The sequence below is a fragment of the Falco biarmicus genome, chromosome 4, assembly GCF_023638135.1.
Source record: "Falco biarmicus isolate bFalBia1 chromosome 4, bFalBia1.pri, whole genome shotgun sequence".
NCBI lineage: Eukaryota > Metazoa > Chordata > Aves > Falconiformes > Falconidae > Falco > Falco biarmicus.
Genome location: NC_079291.1, coordinates 52,854,870 through 52,873,205, shown reverse-complemented (window position 1 = coordinate 52,873,205; position 18,336 = coordinate 52,854,870).

Sequence of the window (18,336 nt, the reverse complement as noted above, 5' to 3'; positions counted from 1 at the left end):
TGTGATTATTTTCAGGTTTATTTTGGAGCTCCATAAATAAACTCTGCAAAAGCAGTACTTGAATTGACATGCATACGAATGTTTGTGGGTTTTATTGTTATGTGAGATGTGTGTTCAGAAACAGGAACAAACATTCAATTTTTTTTTTATTGATTTAAGAACAAATTTGAAAGGACAGCTGCCTTAGCTAGAGAGATCATCTCCCCTTTTTTAATTATTTTCCTTTTTTATAGCAAACAATATCATGGTTGTAATTAAAGCTTCCACCAGTCCTCAGCTGCTTCTAAATGCAGGACAGGCTTCTTTTAGTGGAAGTTTTACCATTAGCTTCATTAGGAGTAAGGACAGACCTGTAAAATGAGCTGGGGCATAAAGCCTCACCTTGAAAAAAAAAAGAGGAGCAGATGCAGAGAAATTAAAGCTTGTTCTTTAGCACTGACAATCAGCCTTCAGGTCTGCAAAACACCCTCCGAGTCAGTATTTCCCATTTCTGTGTGGCTCCATGCCCGGAGGGCTGAGCAGTGCGGTGGCCCACACTGGCAGTAGAGGACAACCCCGGAAAACCCCACCTGAGGGACCAAGTACTGACTAATGCTACCGGGCTCCAGGGAGCTGAGGTGTTCCCAGACCCATCCCTTCACCCAGGTGGGAAGGAGTAAGGGGTGCTGACCTAGACTCAGCGTCGGGATACTTGGTGTGAAGGGAATGACAGTGTCTTGGCTTCGACTCACCTTGTCATCCAAAGGGACTCGCATGGAGGAGGTTTACATCCCTCCCATACTAAACAAGTCCCAGACCTTTGTCCCGAACCTTCACAGAGGAGCGTTTTGAAGGCTGCAAACCCCAGGACTGGCTCCTGGAACATCCAGCTTCAATGGACATTTAATTCCAGCATCAAACTCAGTGACATTGAGCAAATCGTCAGGAAACAGTAGTGAAACTCCAGACTCCCATCTATTCCCACTGGCAGCTCTCTTTCCAGACAGATTCCAGAATAAGCAAGTCAAATTGCTTATTCTGTGCCATACCTCTGCAGAGGGGAAACCAGGGACAGCCTTGTTCTCACCTGTAACCTTCAGAGCCAGCTCTGCAAGCTGCCAGACTATAAGGAGAGAGGCCAAGCCATGAGATGGATGCAGAAAGCTGGGGTGCTTTATCCCTTCCTACAGCACAGGGATCACGTCTTCTCTGAATTCCCATGCCTTCCTCCCAGATCTTCATCCTGCCAGACTAGGGGACAGGAAAAACAATGCCAGAAGCAAGCCCTTGTCCACAGAGATACGGCTCACTCTTCCCATACAGCTTCACAGGCCACCATGAAGATCAGTGCAACGATACAGCCCCATGGCTTGTGCATAGCAGTATTATGGATCTTTTTATATATTCTCTGTGATATCTCAAATAGATAACAGGGTTTGCAAAACCTACATGCATGGAAAAAAAAATACAATATATACACTTCATTCTTTGACAGTTCCTCAGCTCCAACACTAAAAGGAGAGACATAAAAAGCAGGTGTTCATGAACTGCAGCATTGAAAATGCTGTGTGGAAAGGATACATATTAATCTCTAAATTAGGTGCCATAGGGAGGAATATTTTTATAACCTGAGAAAATGTTAAAGTGAGTTTAAATTTTACCAAAAAGTCCACCTTGCCTATTTACTGTGCGAGGCGGTATATCACTTCTATGTGAGCAATAAAGATAAATTGTGTTTTAAGGCAGGACTATGGAAATCACAAGGTGGATACAATAGTCCCTTCCCCTTGAAGCATTCCATTTCTTCTTATCGTTTCACATACAAACTAGAAATGGGAATATTGCAAGCAATGAAGTGTTGTAAGAGATTGAGGCTAAAGAAAGTGAAGTTCTTTTCTCTCCCATGCAATAACTGTACTGAGGAAATTGTTGAACAGCTCCCATTCTTCCCTGGAGAAAATATGTAAATAATTATAAATGTTATTTATACCTCTGTGAAAGTGCACTTTGATTATCCCAAATGAACTAAGTAAGTCCTGGGGATTATTATTAGGTTCATGTATAATGCATATCGTGTAGTTATGGTCAACAAAAAAGCAAGTCAAATTGCAATCTATGGCACGGTGCTGCTCAGTCCCCTTGGTCAGAAATGGTGGCTGACTGCATCTTGGTGGGTTTTGAAGACCTTATCTCATATGAGGGAAGGGAGATGCACTAAGTCTTTCTTAAAAAATAAAAATAAATAAAAATTCAAAGAAAATTCTGTAAGCCATAATATAACAGAGTTTTATATTTTTCCTGGTTTGTTTTTTGGTTTTTTTTTTTTATGTGATTCTTGCAAGGAAAGAAAAGAATGCTTATCAACTGAAGGCTATTATACAAATTAAAAGGTTGCCGTCTGTGCCATTAATTGAACCTGCACACAGTGCCATCTGGTGCACACACAGAGGACATGCTGCCACAGGGAAGGACATTCGAGTTCTACAAAATACGTTTCATTTCTGCAAAGTAGCAGTTGCATTAGGCACTTCACTCCCTTTAATGAGATAAATCATCCCACAATACCCTTGTCAGTAAGACAAGTATCATTATCTCCTTTTGCAAATAGCTATACGGAGGCAAATTCATCAGGTAATCTGAGTTACCGAGCTGACAGAGGGAATCGGTGTGGAAGTCAGGATCGGATTCAGGACCTTGATTTATAACGTGGCCCAGCAACCACCCAGCAAGAGGGAGCAAGGGCAGGAGCATGGGTCTTGTGGTTCAGTGTTAATGCTTGAGCTGGGAAAATCTGTTCTGGCTGCCACAAACCCTAAGGAATACGGAGTGTTCAGTGAAACTAACACATGGCAAATTCAAAACCGTAAGAGGGAAAGACTTTGTCACCTGGTCTGCCTGTGGAACACACTGGCAAATAACATCTCCAAGGCCAAGAACTCAGCAAAATTCATTAAATTTTCAGACAGTTCTGGGGTCAGAATTTTTCATAGCAACCATTTTTACTGACAAATTATGAAAGGAATAATAATCCCACACATTCAAGTTTAATATGTTCTCTGATTTATAGAAAGTAGGATCAGCTGAGATACTGGATAAAGCAGATTATCCTATATCTGTGGGGACTCATCACTGTCCTTTAAACAACTTAATCCTGGCTGGAGCAATAGAAGCAAGATCCTGAGATGCTGGGGGTACAGCATTTTTCTTGCCCTTACAAGAGAGGAGGCCAGCTTTCTATTCTGCCACGAACTTCTCATGTGATCTTGGACAAGACACTTAGCGTGCAATCAGATGTCCTGGTTGATCCAATGTAATGAGTTGCCACCAAAGGGGACCCCCTCCTCCTTTCCCCTCCAATGCATGGTCTCAGGAGCTCTTCTCACCTTCTGGTGAGCCATTTCATCTCACCAAACCAGCAGAAATCTCCAGAAGTCAAGAGAGGAGAAGGAATCAGAAGCAACCTTTTCAGAAGAAATTAACTTGTATACCCAAGCTACAATTTAATGGCACTGGCACATGACAGCTTATTGCCACCAAAATAGAGAAGTTCCTTCTCTTCAGTCAATTCCTCATCCCCCGTAACTGCTGTTGTTCATCTGGCTGCATGTTTGGAGTCACTGATCCCTTTGAGCCAGTTCAACTTACTAACACAGTAGAAAGTAAACCACAAGAAAACCAAAATTACTTTGGCTGGGTTAAGGAGTTTTAACTGGTTTGTAGCAGAATCCAGCTATACCAATGCTGGTGTCAAAGTAGCTTGGGAAAAGGAAGGAGGAAGGAAAAAGGGCAGAAGGGAAAGAGAGAGTGAGGGAGGTGGTGGGAAATCGCCTTTCCTTTTGGTCAATCATCAGCTCAGCTCAGCCGTTCATGAAACCAAGCCCAAGACGTCATCTCACAAACAGCAGTTGTCAGATGGCCATGTACTATGAAAACAGGAGCATAAAAATCACATATATAGGTTTTCTGATTCCTTCTCTACTTTGACTTGTCCATTTGCTTTCTAATTGTACTGTATAAGATTTAAACATATCAGAAAAGTATTCTGGAAAATAGATTATTTTCCTCTTAATAGGGCTTTTTTGAGGTTTAATAAAGAAAATATAAGTAAATTCACTTACAAATGAAGGACTAAGCCTTATTACTGCAATGACACACAACCAGATTCAGGTCTGTTCTAATAATCTGTTGATGGAGCCTACATCTCCATCTTGATCAGAGAGAGAGACAGCTGAGATGAGGCGGTGAAGTATATGGCAATGAACTGTTAAAAATCAACATGAGTGAATAAATGCTTCCTCACCCTTCACATCATGGAATTTGCTAGCTAGTTTGTAAAAGAAAGAGAGGCACAGACAAGGGTATAAGAAGGTGTATGGAAAAAAGTCTCTGTGACAACTTTCCTATATTAGGTAAGCTACCTAATATATATTCATCAGTGCCTCTTAACCTCAGAAATAATTTATATCTTTATTTATACTGTGACTTCATTTGTCATATAGTTTCATCAGGATTATTGCCTGCTCCAACAAGAGCATGGGTAAACTCCAAGGAGGAGACACCAGTGACAAAACTCCTGCTGACTTCAGTAAAACCAGGATGTTATCCCAGGCACTTGAATGTCCAGGCTTCCATAACTCCTCTGGGGGTAAGGGAGACACATAGGTTTCTACTAGCTAAACAATTGGCCATGAACAGGGGAGAAAGGTCGTTTATTTTACACAAATAAGACAAATTTTCAAGTCTCAAAACTGAGCTTCCTCTTGTGTGGCCTAATCTATAATATCTCTTTCAAAGGATCTCCGTATTTTTCAGGAAGGAATGGCAGGTTCCTGTCTATAATTACAAAAAATTACAGCTCCAAAACCAAGACATAGGTGTAACATCATGAGTTACCTGCTGTTGTAACCATATGTCCTACACACGAGTTGCCCCATAGCGTTGCAAAGTACAGCCATGGGCAAAGACAGGCATCACCACAAGTTGTGACACCTTTCACGGCAGACAAAAAAGACTGGAGAAGAGTTGCAGGTTGTGGGGTGCTAACCTGTACTTCTCTGGACATTATGTGGGCTTTGGGGTCTGTGAAATAACATCAGTAATCTCAAAGAAGTCTTCTTTGGTGTTCTTTATCTACTTCCTCTTCCAGTTTGAACCAGCATCTGCAGCTGAAGACCAAAGTTTAGAGTTTTGGGGAAAAACGTTAGGTTGGTTTTTATTATGAGTAATAATATTTACAGTACAATAAAGCCTGGAGGCCAACAAGATTGGGATCCATTGTAGTAAATGAAAACCACTTGTCTCCAAGTAATTAAATAATTAAATTATTAAATCTTTTTTTTTTTTAGATCTTCTTTAAAAGTCCTTATTTTTATCTACACATGAAACAACCAAAACTCCTCCAGTATTGGGGTAAATGAGGGGGAAACATCTTCTGCAGACAACTCAGTGGCTGCCCTCAGGACCTCCACCACCATCGTGTGGCTCCCTCATGGTAACCTGCTCGCCCTCCCAGTCCCTTAGAAAAACTTTCCTGGCCAAGCCAGCCACACTGATGCAAAAACGGAGTGTAGACCAGACCAGAGATAGGGAAACTTTGCTAAACAGGTGTGGCTCATTATTAGACGCTTCATGCTTTCTATTTTTACCTTAATCTCTTTGCTCTTCCCTCAGGGCTTGTGTAGTCTAGAAAAGATTTATTTTAAAACTTATTAGCTCAAGCATTTGAGCTAATATATTTAAAACCCCTGGTTTCTGATCCGCACTCAAGCCATGGCTACTTTAATCTCCCCAGGCAGGGTGCAGGAGTCCCTTTTCCACTCTTAGGTCCTTTTACAGGACCAGGGTGTCCTAACGTTTCCCTCGGCTCCTTCACCTAATTAAGCCACTTTTCCATCAGTTGATAGAACAGAAAATACCTTGTGCTGCTTATTCCAGGACTTTAACAGGTGTTAATTAACACATTTTAGCTAGCACATTTTAAAAATACACCTTTTATCCTAGGGCTCAGATATGGGAGCAAGTTCCTGCAAGGCAGCTGAGCCCCCGTCTCTGCACCGGCGCTGTCAGCCTGCTGCCTCCAACCTCCGCCTGTCTCTCCAGCCCTAATCTCTGCAATCTCGACACACATATAATCCACAAACCAACAGCCAGACTATATTTTCTAAGGGAAGTAATTATTTAAATATTCCCCAATAAATTCTTGATCCCATTTCAATTAACGTATTTTAAACTAGCTGTAATGTTACCTGCTTAGCGCCTGTATCATTTTAAAACTGCGTAGCCACAGTTTGAAGAATTAGTTACTTGCCATTAAGAGAATAATTAAGAGAATAACGGCACATCTGCTACCTTGATCATTGTGTTTGTATTATCAACTTCTGTCTGAGTGCCAAGTAATTTAATCAAACTTGAGAGAAGAAATAATAATGTTTCAGTTGAACAATAGTGTGGCCCTTTGAAAAGGCAGAGATTTGCTCTAGGGTACACTAAAAGGAGAGAAGGTCTATAAACAAAGGGTAACACTGTGAAAAACTTATCTGTCAAATCTAGCTACTTTTTTTTTTTTCTACTTGCAAATAATTCTCTAGCAGATTGCAGCCACTATAAATGTACCACCCTTCAACAGATATGCTGTGTAACACATTGCTTATTTAGACATTGTTGGCAGTTCATTCAGTTGAATATTTACAGCTTCCTTTTTATGCTCTGTGATAGGTTTGCAGCACATTGCTTTGTTTCTCCGCTTCAACTGGACAGTCCAAAGGATAACACAGAGTTGTCTTGGATAAAGTGAAATTTTAAAAAATTCTTTTAAAAAAAAAAAAAGAAACAGAGGGAAAGAAAAGAAAGCAAGCAAGCTGAGGAAATGTTAAAATGTGTGAAATCTGTCCTTGTCTTTTACAGTGTCAGGAAGATCATTGTATCCGGTTTTGCTCCCAGATTGTTTAAACTATTGATGGAGGAAGAGAAGGCATAAGTCATATTTACTGACTGCCTGGAAAACTGTTCAGCCGATGTAAATTCTTTGCATGTGAGTGCATGTCCATGTGCTGCGTTGTTTGCAAAGGGTGCAGTCCCTTATCCTTGGCCCTTTTGTTTGAGCAAGTGCTTAAGTGCCAAGCCTTTGGCCAAAGACATCTGGAAACTGCTGCCTATCCTCCTTACAAAGCACACTTCTGTAGCTAAAGTCAGTCGTCTTTCTTTTATCTGGTGCTATCAGTGGACAAGTATGGCTAAACCAGAGTGGCTTCTTCTTCTGCCTCCTAGGCCTTCTCTGTTTCTGTAACCATCCATTGCCAGCCACATAATACAGAACTTGAGCTCCTGGAAAATATTACCCCAGGTTGTAGATCCGCACAAGCAGGGGATGACAATGTATTGATAACGATGGGGAGCACAGGCTGCAATCCCCTGATGGGTAGGCACTAACCGACAAACATCCAGGCTAGAGTCTGTCTGTCCACAAAGGAGTTTCCTCTGAAAGAGAATGGAAACCCCAATAGTTCTGAACAATGAATTCATAAAGGTAATGACTGCAAAAAAAAATTCTACCTTTGCAGGATGGTATGGCTGCCCTAAGCAAGCGACCCAGCAGTAATCAGCTTGTGCACCCCTATTTTGTCCCTTTGATGGTGTGGGTTATTAGGGTGGGAAATGCTTTATGGGGGTAAGAAAGCCAAATCCCAATGTGAAAATGCTTTCAGATGATCTGAAGACAGCAATATGAAGGTTAGACTGTTTACAAGAATGTTGTTATTACCGTGCTATAAAACAGAAAGGAATGTGACCAGACTAGTACAGAACATCAAAAGAATCGTAGAGTCATTTTAATGAGTTACTAGAAACTAAGTCAGGTTCTGCTGTTTTGAGGCTATATGGTTCTATTCTGTGCAATGTATTTAAGTCACTTAGCAACCTTTGTACAAGTTGGAGCATGTTGGGGCATGCTCCCAGCTGGTGTTTAATGCTCCCAGCATCCCCAGGTGGACAGGCTGTCCTACCTGTATTTTACAATGCAGGAAAAGACAATTAGAGCCAAGAGGTCTGCTTCTCTGCTGCCTCTGACCTTGTGCGGACAGTGACATCTAAGTAAGAACAGTGAAAAGTGGGGTTTATAGGTGCCTGTTCGGGCCAACAGCTTTTTCAACACTGCGTACACAGGAAAACGGCAGCACAATCAAGCCGAAAAATCAAGCCTATGTGGTTTTCATACCATGACGTAGCTACAGGAATGGGAGGCTTAAGCAGGCATAGTGGGACGTTACCAAAACGCCATTGTCACCATACATAACCTATTTTTAGCAAGAAATCTGAAGATATTTTCAAGATTAATAGGAGTTCATCTAACAGTTATTTTTGCATTAAAAACATCTCTGTCATGTTTGGAGCATGTTATTGCCCAGCATTTCCTGATTCCCTTTGTTTCATACGAGTAATTCTTCTTTATGACACCAAAGTGTCACCTACATACCAAGCAGACAATGCACCTCAGAAGCTCCAGAGATCTAAAATATCCACAATGACATTTAAATCAAAATGCAGTGTTCAGTACTACTCTGGGTTCTTAAGGTGATCCTATAACCACATTTTCAGAGCAATCTTGGACCAGATCCTGAGACAGGCTGTTGAATTTTTTTAAGTACAAATCTTGATGTATGAATGAACTAAAGGATACTGAAATGTGATGTCAGTGAGATAATGGCACTTGACATAAAATAGAACATTTTATTTCACTGAAGATAATGCTTTGTTACATTAACAAAGTTCATGTGAGTCTAAGATTGCAAAATGACTCTTTGGAAATCTAGGACTGGTCTATTCTTTAGTAGTTATTATGTAGGTTTTAACTTCCAAGTAGGATCCAGATTTGTATGAATTATGCGCTGTTAAATTATCAGGAGAGATTTTAGTACCTGTGTGGATGCTGTAGTTGATGGGCTTCAGAAGGGGATTACTACTCTCCCTGGGATAAAGAACTTCATCAGCCTGTGAGGAATGTCTTCTGGAAGCTGGAGAAGGATTTATGCAATTTGTCAAGTATTTGCAAAAGCTGTCACAAATTCACCTGCTGGGTCTTCTGTAGGGGCACGGAAAGCTCCTGTTCCAAAGGAACCTGGGAACTTACAAACATAAGTCACCAAGACCTTCCACTAGTCTGTCATGCCCTGGAGAAAATTTGTGTCAATTCAGCTTGTCCAATTTGCTCCACTGTAAGTCAAAAAACATTAAAAAGGGAAACTACTAGTGAAAGAGGAGGTGGTTCTATTACTGGTGCTGGCTTTTGCCACGTATTTCTACCAACATTTTAATTCCCCATAAAATATTGAGAGACACATTTCCCCTTTTGTCCTTTTTAACTGGAAACAATGAGTGCTAGTCATTAAAAAAAATGGCCATATTTGTGAATGTGTGCTTTTTCTCCACCCCTTACTTCTTGCTGAGATAGGCACTTACCCACCTTTCCCTTTGAAGGCAGCTGCCTGTGTTATTGCTCAGATAAGCATACATCTGCACTTCCGAGTGTCTCTGACCGGTCAGCAGAGAAAATACCAGTTAAGGCATCACTAAAACAAAATATGGGAAGAAAACTCATCCCTGTGCTACCTTAAGCCCTCTATTCTGTATCCGGTGCCCAGCTGCTATCTAATTGCTAATGTTCTCTGTTGGGTGGGATGGGCCATGATGGGGAGTCAGGGTACCCAGACAGATCACAGGAGTAGAAACTTGCTGGTACTGAAATGTCTGGTACTATGACCTTCATTTATAACTCTGTTGGGTCTCTTTTGAGATTTCACATTATCACCCTCATTTGGTGGATATTATTACTTTTTTTTCATTTAAAAGCATCTGAAAAAAATTGAAGTCTCCAGTCAAGTGTCTGGGATAGACTGTCCATGAACATTTCAGAGATACATAATAAATACAGCACATCAGCTGTTTAAGCAGTTTATGAAACAAATACAAGCTTGTGGGTGGTGTGCTGTGGAATATATGTGCCATGTTATTATACACCTGGGTTATATGGTGTACAGCAAATTAAATCTGAAATTGTCATAGACAAATATTTATGTTATTAACAGTCATATTTAGGACCATGGCACTCCCACAAATGCCACATAGACATTTCCAATTTCCAGTCTCCTATTTTCAAATAAGTACGTATTCGATCAGTGCCTGCTTTGGGTGTTCTTGTTATTCACATACCAAATATAACTGAAATGAAAATTTTCCTTGCAGTTCCTTGCTTATATGCCTCTGTCTTCACCCAAAAAATCACCTCAAACTGATACCCACGTTTCTTTTATTATGTTTTTCCAACAGTATACAGAAATAAATGGTTCTGACTGTGAAAATCTGTCCTGGGAAGCTGCTGGAAATGCAATTCTCCCTGACATTTGCAGCTGCCACCACTGGGAAAAGTTCCCGCACTGATTTTCACCTTTTGAAGTCCAGAAGCAGAAATCTCACTTCTCTGTCAGCGTGATGTTGCACCACCCAAGTGTAACAGTACAGTTTACTGCTGCACAGTCCTACCCCTGCCTAGTTGTACAAGAAGTGTCAGCCATCTGGTTTAAAAATATCATTTAAAAAAATACATTCTGTACACATCAAATATATAATTGAAAAAATATGTTAAGGTTCATATACATCCATAAAAGCAAGGATTTAACTAGTTTTAACAAATGCTGCATGCCTTAGTGCATATATGAGTCTATACAGGAGGATCTTGACACAAGCTGTAACCTTGTTCCAGATCCAAGACCCAGTATCAAGGAAAGTGCTCTTGGACTTGTCAAATCTCAGGCACTGAGCATCCAGGTCACCAGGTGGGCTCCTGCTTTGTGCTTCACCACAGCTGGGCCTGCATTTCATACTGCCCTGTGCTACAGTGTTTCTTCATGCTCTTTGCCCTTGCATGCCAGATGTCCTGGTTTGTGGTCCGGTACCCAAAGGCATGGGGAGCAAAGTGGTGGTGATATCCTGCTCCCATGGAGAGCAGGGCAGGGTGGGTGAAGGGCTCCGTCCTGTATCTACTGGTGGGTCTGCTGTCTCATCACACAACTTGATATAACACTTGTCATGTGATTTGAATAAAAGCTCCTAGTCCCACCTAGGCATGGGGCTTGCACACTCGGACAGAAGAAATTTTGCCAGATCTACCTGCTGGATGCAGTGTTTGGACACAGGTGGTTGAGGAAGAGGCTGGGCTGTTACAGAAATTAATCAGCTGCTCCTGGACCAAGCAGGATTTCCCGAGTTGCACTGCCTTCCCTTTGGTACATTTGGCCAAGGCAGGCAGGCTAGCTGTGCATGGGTCTCTGGCTCAGGGCAGAGATCCACATTAAGTTCACCAAAGATACCTATCTTAGAGCAAAGCTACAGGATCCATAACTTCAGATGTCCAGAAATCCTTGCTGTAATGTGTACTGATGGCACGGTAGCAGGTGTTCTGGCTGGGATGTGGGATGTCATAGCACTCCCAGAAGGTGTCCCAGAAGTCCCAGAAGGAGCATGATGCTTCACAGACAACTCTAAGTTCATTAAAGGTGAATTTCAAACCCTAAAAATTCTTTGGCATGAACATCCAGATGCCTGATTCCTGGAGCTTACCATTGAGAAATGGATGAAATCTTTCCTTAGAAATTTACTACAGTAAATTTGACTTAAATTCCTAGTGTCCTTAGGTGGCAACATCAATCATCAACATTATCTGATTGGAAGGTATGATACCTGGTCAGTTCCCCAGCCAGCTTTGAGCAAAACCCAATGGAGTTTCTAGACAGAATTTCTTTTTTTCCAGCTGACAAATGTTCAGTGTCCACCACTGTGCCTGCAAGAAGAGCTCAGCGTGGTTGTTATGCAAGGAGACACAGGACTGATGCTCCTGGAGAGTATATCAGGTCACGCAGACTTACACGGCTTCTCGCGTTTGAACACAAGTCCCAAAGAGCTAGTCTTGACCTGTTCCATGCATGAGTCTTGGGAGGGGTGGAAGAAAATGATGCCTGAAGCCCAAAAGAAGCGAGAAGGAGTGGGACCCCCAGGCAATGCAGGAGGCAGCTGGAATTCCAGGACGAGCTGGTCTGCCTGTGATGCACAACAAAAAACCAAAGCAGCTCCAGGTCACTGGAAGCTGCAAAGACTGGCAAAGGGCCTCTCCATCCCTGAAACTAGCTCTTCTGCTGGTTCCCTGGGGTTTGCAGCAGAGGTTCCCAGTGTATAAAGAAACGTCAGGGAAAGAGGTTTCCCTTTCTTTTTTTATTTACTACAGACATTTTGCACAGCTCTGCGTGAAACCACCTGCCCCACACAACCACAAATATTGGAGCAGTAGAGCAATTTTTCTACCACCCACAGAAGATAAGGAATCAGGAGACACAAAGCCTCATTATATCCAAACAAAACACTTACAAGAAAAACGTAAGTGTTAAGAGGAACCTGAAAAAGTAGCTGAAGAAATTAGTTATTGTGCAATCAAATACAAATTGAATTCCAGGGTGTATTTTGTTATTTAACACATCTGCTAAATGAAATCCATGTTCAAGTTATATTTTGAAACTCATAAAATCACCATCACCATCATAACCATCATCTCAGCTAAATTCTGACATAGTCACCCTAACACAGCTTCCCTGCCTTCAGTGGCCCTTCTTTAAACTTCCAGCATCCCAGATGTGAAGGAAGACTGGAGCTGAGCTAATGACAGCTTTTTTAACCCTAAAAAAACACTAAGCATGTGCCTCATCTTGAGAGCAAGCCTGAAGATAAGTCAGCTCCACACCACCACCGGTTTTCACATCAGGGGCTTCCTCCTGGTCCTGAGAGAACAGAAAAAGACGTGAGATAAGAGGTGGAGGTAAGAGTGCACAAGGCTTTCCCCACTTTCCAACTATAAATTGGTCTGCCTGGAAAGCAAGTCTCAGGGATGGATGTCCCAGTGTGAAACTGGGAGACAGCAGAGATGTGCACGGCTTCAGGGCTGCAGGCCATACTGCTTTCTTGGAGGTTTTGTAACCTTGTTCTTAAAGCAGACAATAAATTAAGTACTGCACTAACGAAGGGACAGCATCTACTGCTCATACCTTTGTGGATAACTAAGACCTTCAGACTGGCATTCGGTCAGATGCTATGGGACCACTTCTCCACCACCCAGGGAAGTAGTTTTCTGGGAAAGGGGGGCTTGGCACAAGAGGAGGGTTGAGTGTGGCAGTCTTGACAGCTCACACTTTTCCTGTACTTGTCCTGTAACCATCAAAACCTCTAAGACTGCTCTGAAATACTTTTTGACTTGGGGTAGCTAGAAAGTCAAGCAACTATTTCCCTACCTGCAAAACTTTTCCAAAATACCCCAGTGCCCAGAGCCTCTCTCTTGTGGAGAATAAACATGTACTTGGATGCCTATTCATTGCTTAGACCCCAGTGTCATAGCTCAAGTATGTTGACAATCAAGTCTTTTGCTCATCAAGAGTGAAACTTGATCCATCTTTCAAATCCATCCTTCTTTTCTTTCTCAAATCAACAAAAACACTTTTTCATTTACTTTTCTGCAGAATCATAGAAAACAAGCCTAGCCATGACTTTTAAAACCCTCTAATGCACACACCTCACCTGCTTTCCTAGGCAAAGCTGGAATTAAATACACCTAGCTTGCCCCTGACAGCAGCAGCAGCCAGTAAAGCCAGCCGTGTGCTCCAAAAAGCATGCCCCAGAGAAACACAGATTCTTACTCTTGCCCTTTGTAATTTGTAGTTCACTCCCCTTTTGTTGTAAATGATGACCTTAAAGTGCTGAATCATGCAAAACGTCATCTGAAGGCACCATTTATTTTGAGCATGATCTCCATAACACTTTGACAGGGAAGCACCACACTGCCATTTCCAGGATTAATAACGTGAGATGCTGAAATACAGAGCGCATCAAAGGGGGACTTCAGCTCGGCAGCTCTGCCTCCGAATAATCCTCCCCAGGGACTCCTGAAAGTCAACAGAGAGCTCTGCACCACACTGTGGGCTTGGGCCCACGATGAAAGGTGCTCTGCAAGAGTCAACTGCAAGGTCAATGTGCTTTACACCCACGTGTTGAAAAATAAGTAAGCATCAGTGTCCAATTTAGTTGTCATCGCGGAGTGGGACTCCAAGGCAAAGGAATGCTATAAGCTTGCAAGGACCACACTTCTCTCCTTCCCTTTGATGTGAGCCAAGGTAATGGAGATTCTGCCAAGGTGTGACTAATTCCTTGTTACTATATTGCATAATTTTCATATACTTTTGAAAAAAAAAGAAGACCTTTAAGAATTGGAGGGAAAGAGAAACTCACCCCTGACACATTCCACAGAACACAACCAGCAGTACAAAGCAGGTTTTATTAACAGATGGTGAAAGCTCAATTTAAAAAGTACTGTGGGCATTAAAGGAGATTGTTTTATGTCTTTGACATGAATACTCAGGCTAGATGAACTATCAGGAGTTTGGTTTAAGTGAGATTAATGCTTAGTACTTGGAAACCATCCAAACTGATTAAATCTGATTGAGTAAGAGAGCACAACTTTCTATATCATTTTCAAAGTGATATGATTAGGCTGTATATGTACTATCTGAAAATGTAAATATAAACAGAAGGGAAGAGAAAAATACCCTTCCCAGGTTTTAAATGCAAAAAATATAATAATGAACCAACTGTATAAAACACTTAAAATTTAGTTGACTATTAGAAGAGGTAGATAAGAAAAAGGGTATTAATGACATATAGAATGTTTACAGGAACAACAAGTCTGTATTCTGCCCTGGTGAGAGAGACTCATTCATCTCCTTTGAAGTTAGTTGAAGGGTGTCAGTTTGGGTGAGGAGAACTTGACTCCAGATCATTTCTTCAAGGAAGGTCAGGGAAACATGGAACTTTTCAGGTTGTCCATAGGCATGGCACCGATTTGCAGCCAGTAGTCTTAACTAGGAAGTTTGTAATTAATTAGAAGTACACTTTCTCTGTCATAACACATTTACCAATTATATATATGTATATGTATATTCAACATTTTTGCCAATATCACCCAGAAATACAGCTCCAGATTCAGGTACCTGTATGCTGGTGTTGTAAACTTTGTGTCTCACCTTAAAGAGAGATCTAACCAATGCAGTCGATGAAGCCTACGGACTCCCCATAAGCTGTGCACTTCTGACACGTAGTCGGGCAGCCAAATTCACTATTGACACCGCCACCTAATTGCCTATGTATATGAAGGATAAAGGACTATATCCTAGAAAATATTAACACTGAAAAAAATCTAGACAGTCCTCTGACCTTCATTTTTCATGCTGTAGCTAAGGGGGCACTGAGAAAGACCACTGCTGAAAGGCTAAAAGCACTTCTACAGTCCACACTGAGACAACTGGAGAATGTTCAGAGCAGGCCTGTAAAAACTAATTAAAGAAATCAGTTAGGAAGCCCAAAGGGTTTCATTTGGCAAAGCAGAAAAGATGAATCAGGGTCTATAAACCTATAGCCTTTAAAAGGAGAAGACAATAGAGTAATATGAGTATGTGCCAATGTCTAATATGAAAAGCCAAGTAATTCCAAGTCCAGCCTTACCATCTGGGTCTCAGGCTTGTGCAACTGGTAAGAAGCTGTTCTGAAGTGAGCACAGAGAGGAGCTCTGCCCTAGTGACTCTGTCTGGAAGCAACCCATGTGACCAAGTCACAATCTGGTGGCCAGAATCTCTGGAACTGCTCAGAGAAGAGGGGCTGCTGCCTTCCTCCTGAAATGTTGCCTCTGCCCTCAAACTGATGGCTGCATGCTGCCTTTGAGACAGAAGGGACAAATGGCAAAGCCAGACAATGCCTCTATCGTCGTAACCAGCAGAGCTAACACATGGGCTTTTCTTGCACTTAAATCTTCACGGATTTCCATTTTATTGCCGGTTGAAAAAAATGTTCTCTTTTTTAAGTGTATACGTGGACACCACTCACAGCCAACCCTTACTGCTGGAATGGACAGAAAGTTGCAACCAAGTTACTGAAGTTTTATAAGTTACCACCAATCAGCTATGACATGGTAACTGTATATATATGTTATATACATATATATACACACATACATATATGTATACATTGTATTAGTAGTATTAAATAACTTGTTCTTTTAAAACTACTACCATGAAACCAAACACATGTAGTAGCTTACTCTCCCAGTTTACTTCTCATTTGCTGTGGATGAGGAACAGGAATGTATTAAGCTGCAGCAACTTCCCTGTCCAGCCAATTTCACTAAAGCTTTCCTGTGTCTTGATGTGAAGGAATTGCATGTGAAGATACAGGAGAAAGTTTGGGATGGGCATGACACCCATATTATACTATGCAAGGCATCCCAGAGCTTTGGGAATTGCCAGAGGAAACTTTATCTCAAACCTCATCTAAGAAAATAGGCAAATTCCCCGATGCAACGTATACAAATGAGTGAGGAAGGAGGGAAAAAGCAAGAAAACACCATGTTAATCTCAGTTGCGACTTTGCAAATTGGGCTGAAACAATTTTCACTAAAGCCACTACTTTTCCCTCTCCCAGAGGATAGTAATTTCCTTAATCGGGCCAGTCCTGCCACCAGGACTTGTTGGGGTGGGGGAAACTGTTTCGCAGCAGATGCAGCCAAGGTGTTGGGATCACAGCCAGCAACCCAGGCACGTCATCTTTTTAGAAGCAACAATCTTCATTTTTAGCGCCATTGGGCGGCACCCCTTAAAGCGCTTTACTAATAACAGTCAAGGTCAGAGCACTGCCCTCCACTGAGCCTTTGGTCAATTTATTCCCTACTTTAAAAACAGAGGGGGAAAACCCACAGAAAATGGTATTTGGAAACTGTTTGGCTTTTGATATGGATTTTTCATGGAACAGCTCTGAATATCTAAATGCTGGTAGCCACAACTGAGAAGACAGAGTAGGAGTCAAAGTGCAGGCTCTGCGGTCAGAAGCTGACGTATCTCCCAGCTCTACCATGTACCAAACACTTATTATCAGGTAGACACAGCACACAAACAGGTAGATATCCTGATCTAGTACAGAGGCATACCTGGACATCTCAGCTAAGTAAGATAGGTATTGCGGATTAAAGGCAATATAATGAATCACAAGTTTTCTGCAAGTCAAAGAGCTCCCCGTTTGACAGCGTTGTTTAATAGGCAAGAGGCAGTTGAGGAATGCAGTATAGTCCCATGGTTTATTAATGAAAAAAAAAAGAATAACAAATGCTGAAAAACTCTGCCAAACAACAAAGCTTACATTTTATACACGCTCATCAATTTAACCCTAAAACCTTAAAAGCCTCAGGGTGATCCCAACGCCTTTAATACCAAAGGCCCTAACTATGCCACAGATCAAGCACCAAGCCCAAGCCTGCTTTGTCTAGAAAGATGAAAGCGCACTCAAACAGGTGAAGGCTTCTTTGGAATCATCACCTGCAATTAAGCAAAGGAAAACTAAGAGGAGAAGAGGTAAGCTGAACTTGCTTTAAAAAGACACCACGGGAGCAGGTGGATGCTTGCTAAGGATAGCTGTGGTGTCTGCTGTCATTCTTTCACCAAATGATGTGCATTCATTGGGATTTCCTGCACATTAACAATAGATCACTTGGTGGGAAAGTTGGGTGGGTGTTGCAAAAGCAAAAAGAAATCTTTTCTTTTTTCTTTTTTTCTTGTATATCAGTCTGGGAAGACTGTTCTTGCCAAGCTGTTATGGACAGAAATACCGTGGCTCTGAGTAAAGCAGAGCCACGGGAGATTTCATTTTGGTATACAGATAACAATTCATCATTCTTCATTCCCTTAAAACCAATAATTTGTAAATAACTAAACAGTTTAAAACAGGGTGTGTAATAACTCAATGTTTTCCTTCAAAGCCCAGCTCCTAGAGTCACACATACTATTTCAATTATTCTTTTTGGAAGAGAGGAAGCTTTTAGCCATCCTGCCAAGAAGAAAATCTTGCAAATGTAAGTAAAGGAATAAACACCAGAATGTACATTTAAACAATATTCTAGGTTTCTTACTACTGTTGTATAAATATTACAAGTCACAATAAAATAAGAATTACATGTAAGAAAGGAGAAAAGAAAGACAGCAGCTTACACTCTAATGTTCAGATCTTTGCAGCTGTAACCATCTTTGTGTTCTGCTTTCGGAAGGCACTTTACACAGACCCTGAGGATAGATACCGGGTAAGCTGATAATACTATTAATACTATTAATAATAATATTAATTGGGTTAATAGTGATCATAGTAAAACCCACGATAATATTTTTGGTGTTGTTAATAATTTTAAAGCTTTGTGGAATTACGCTATTCATGAGACTTAATTAATTCCGTACATAC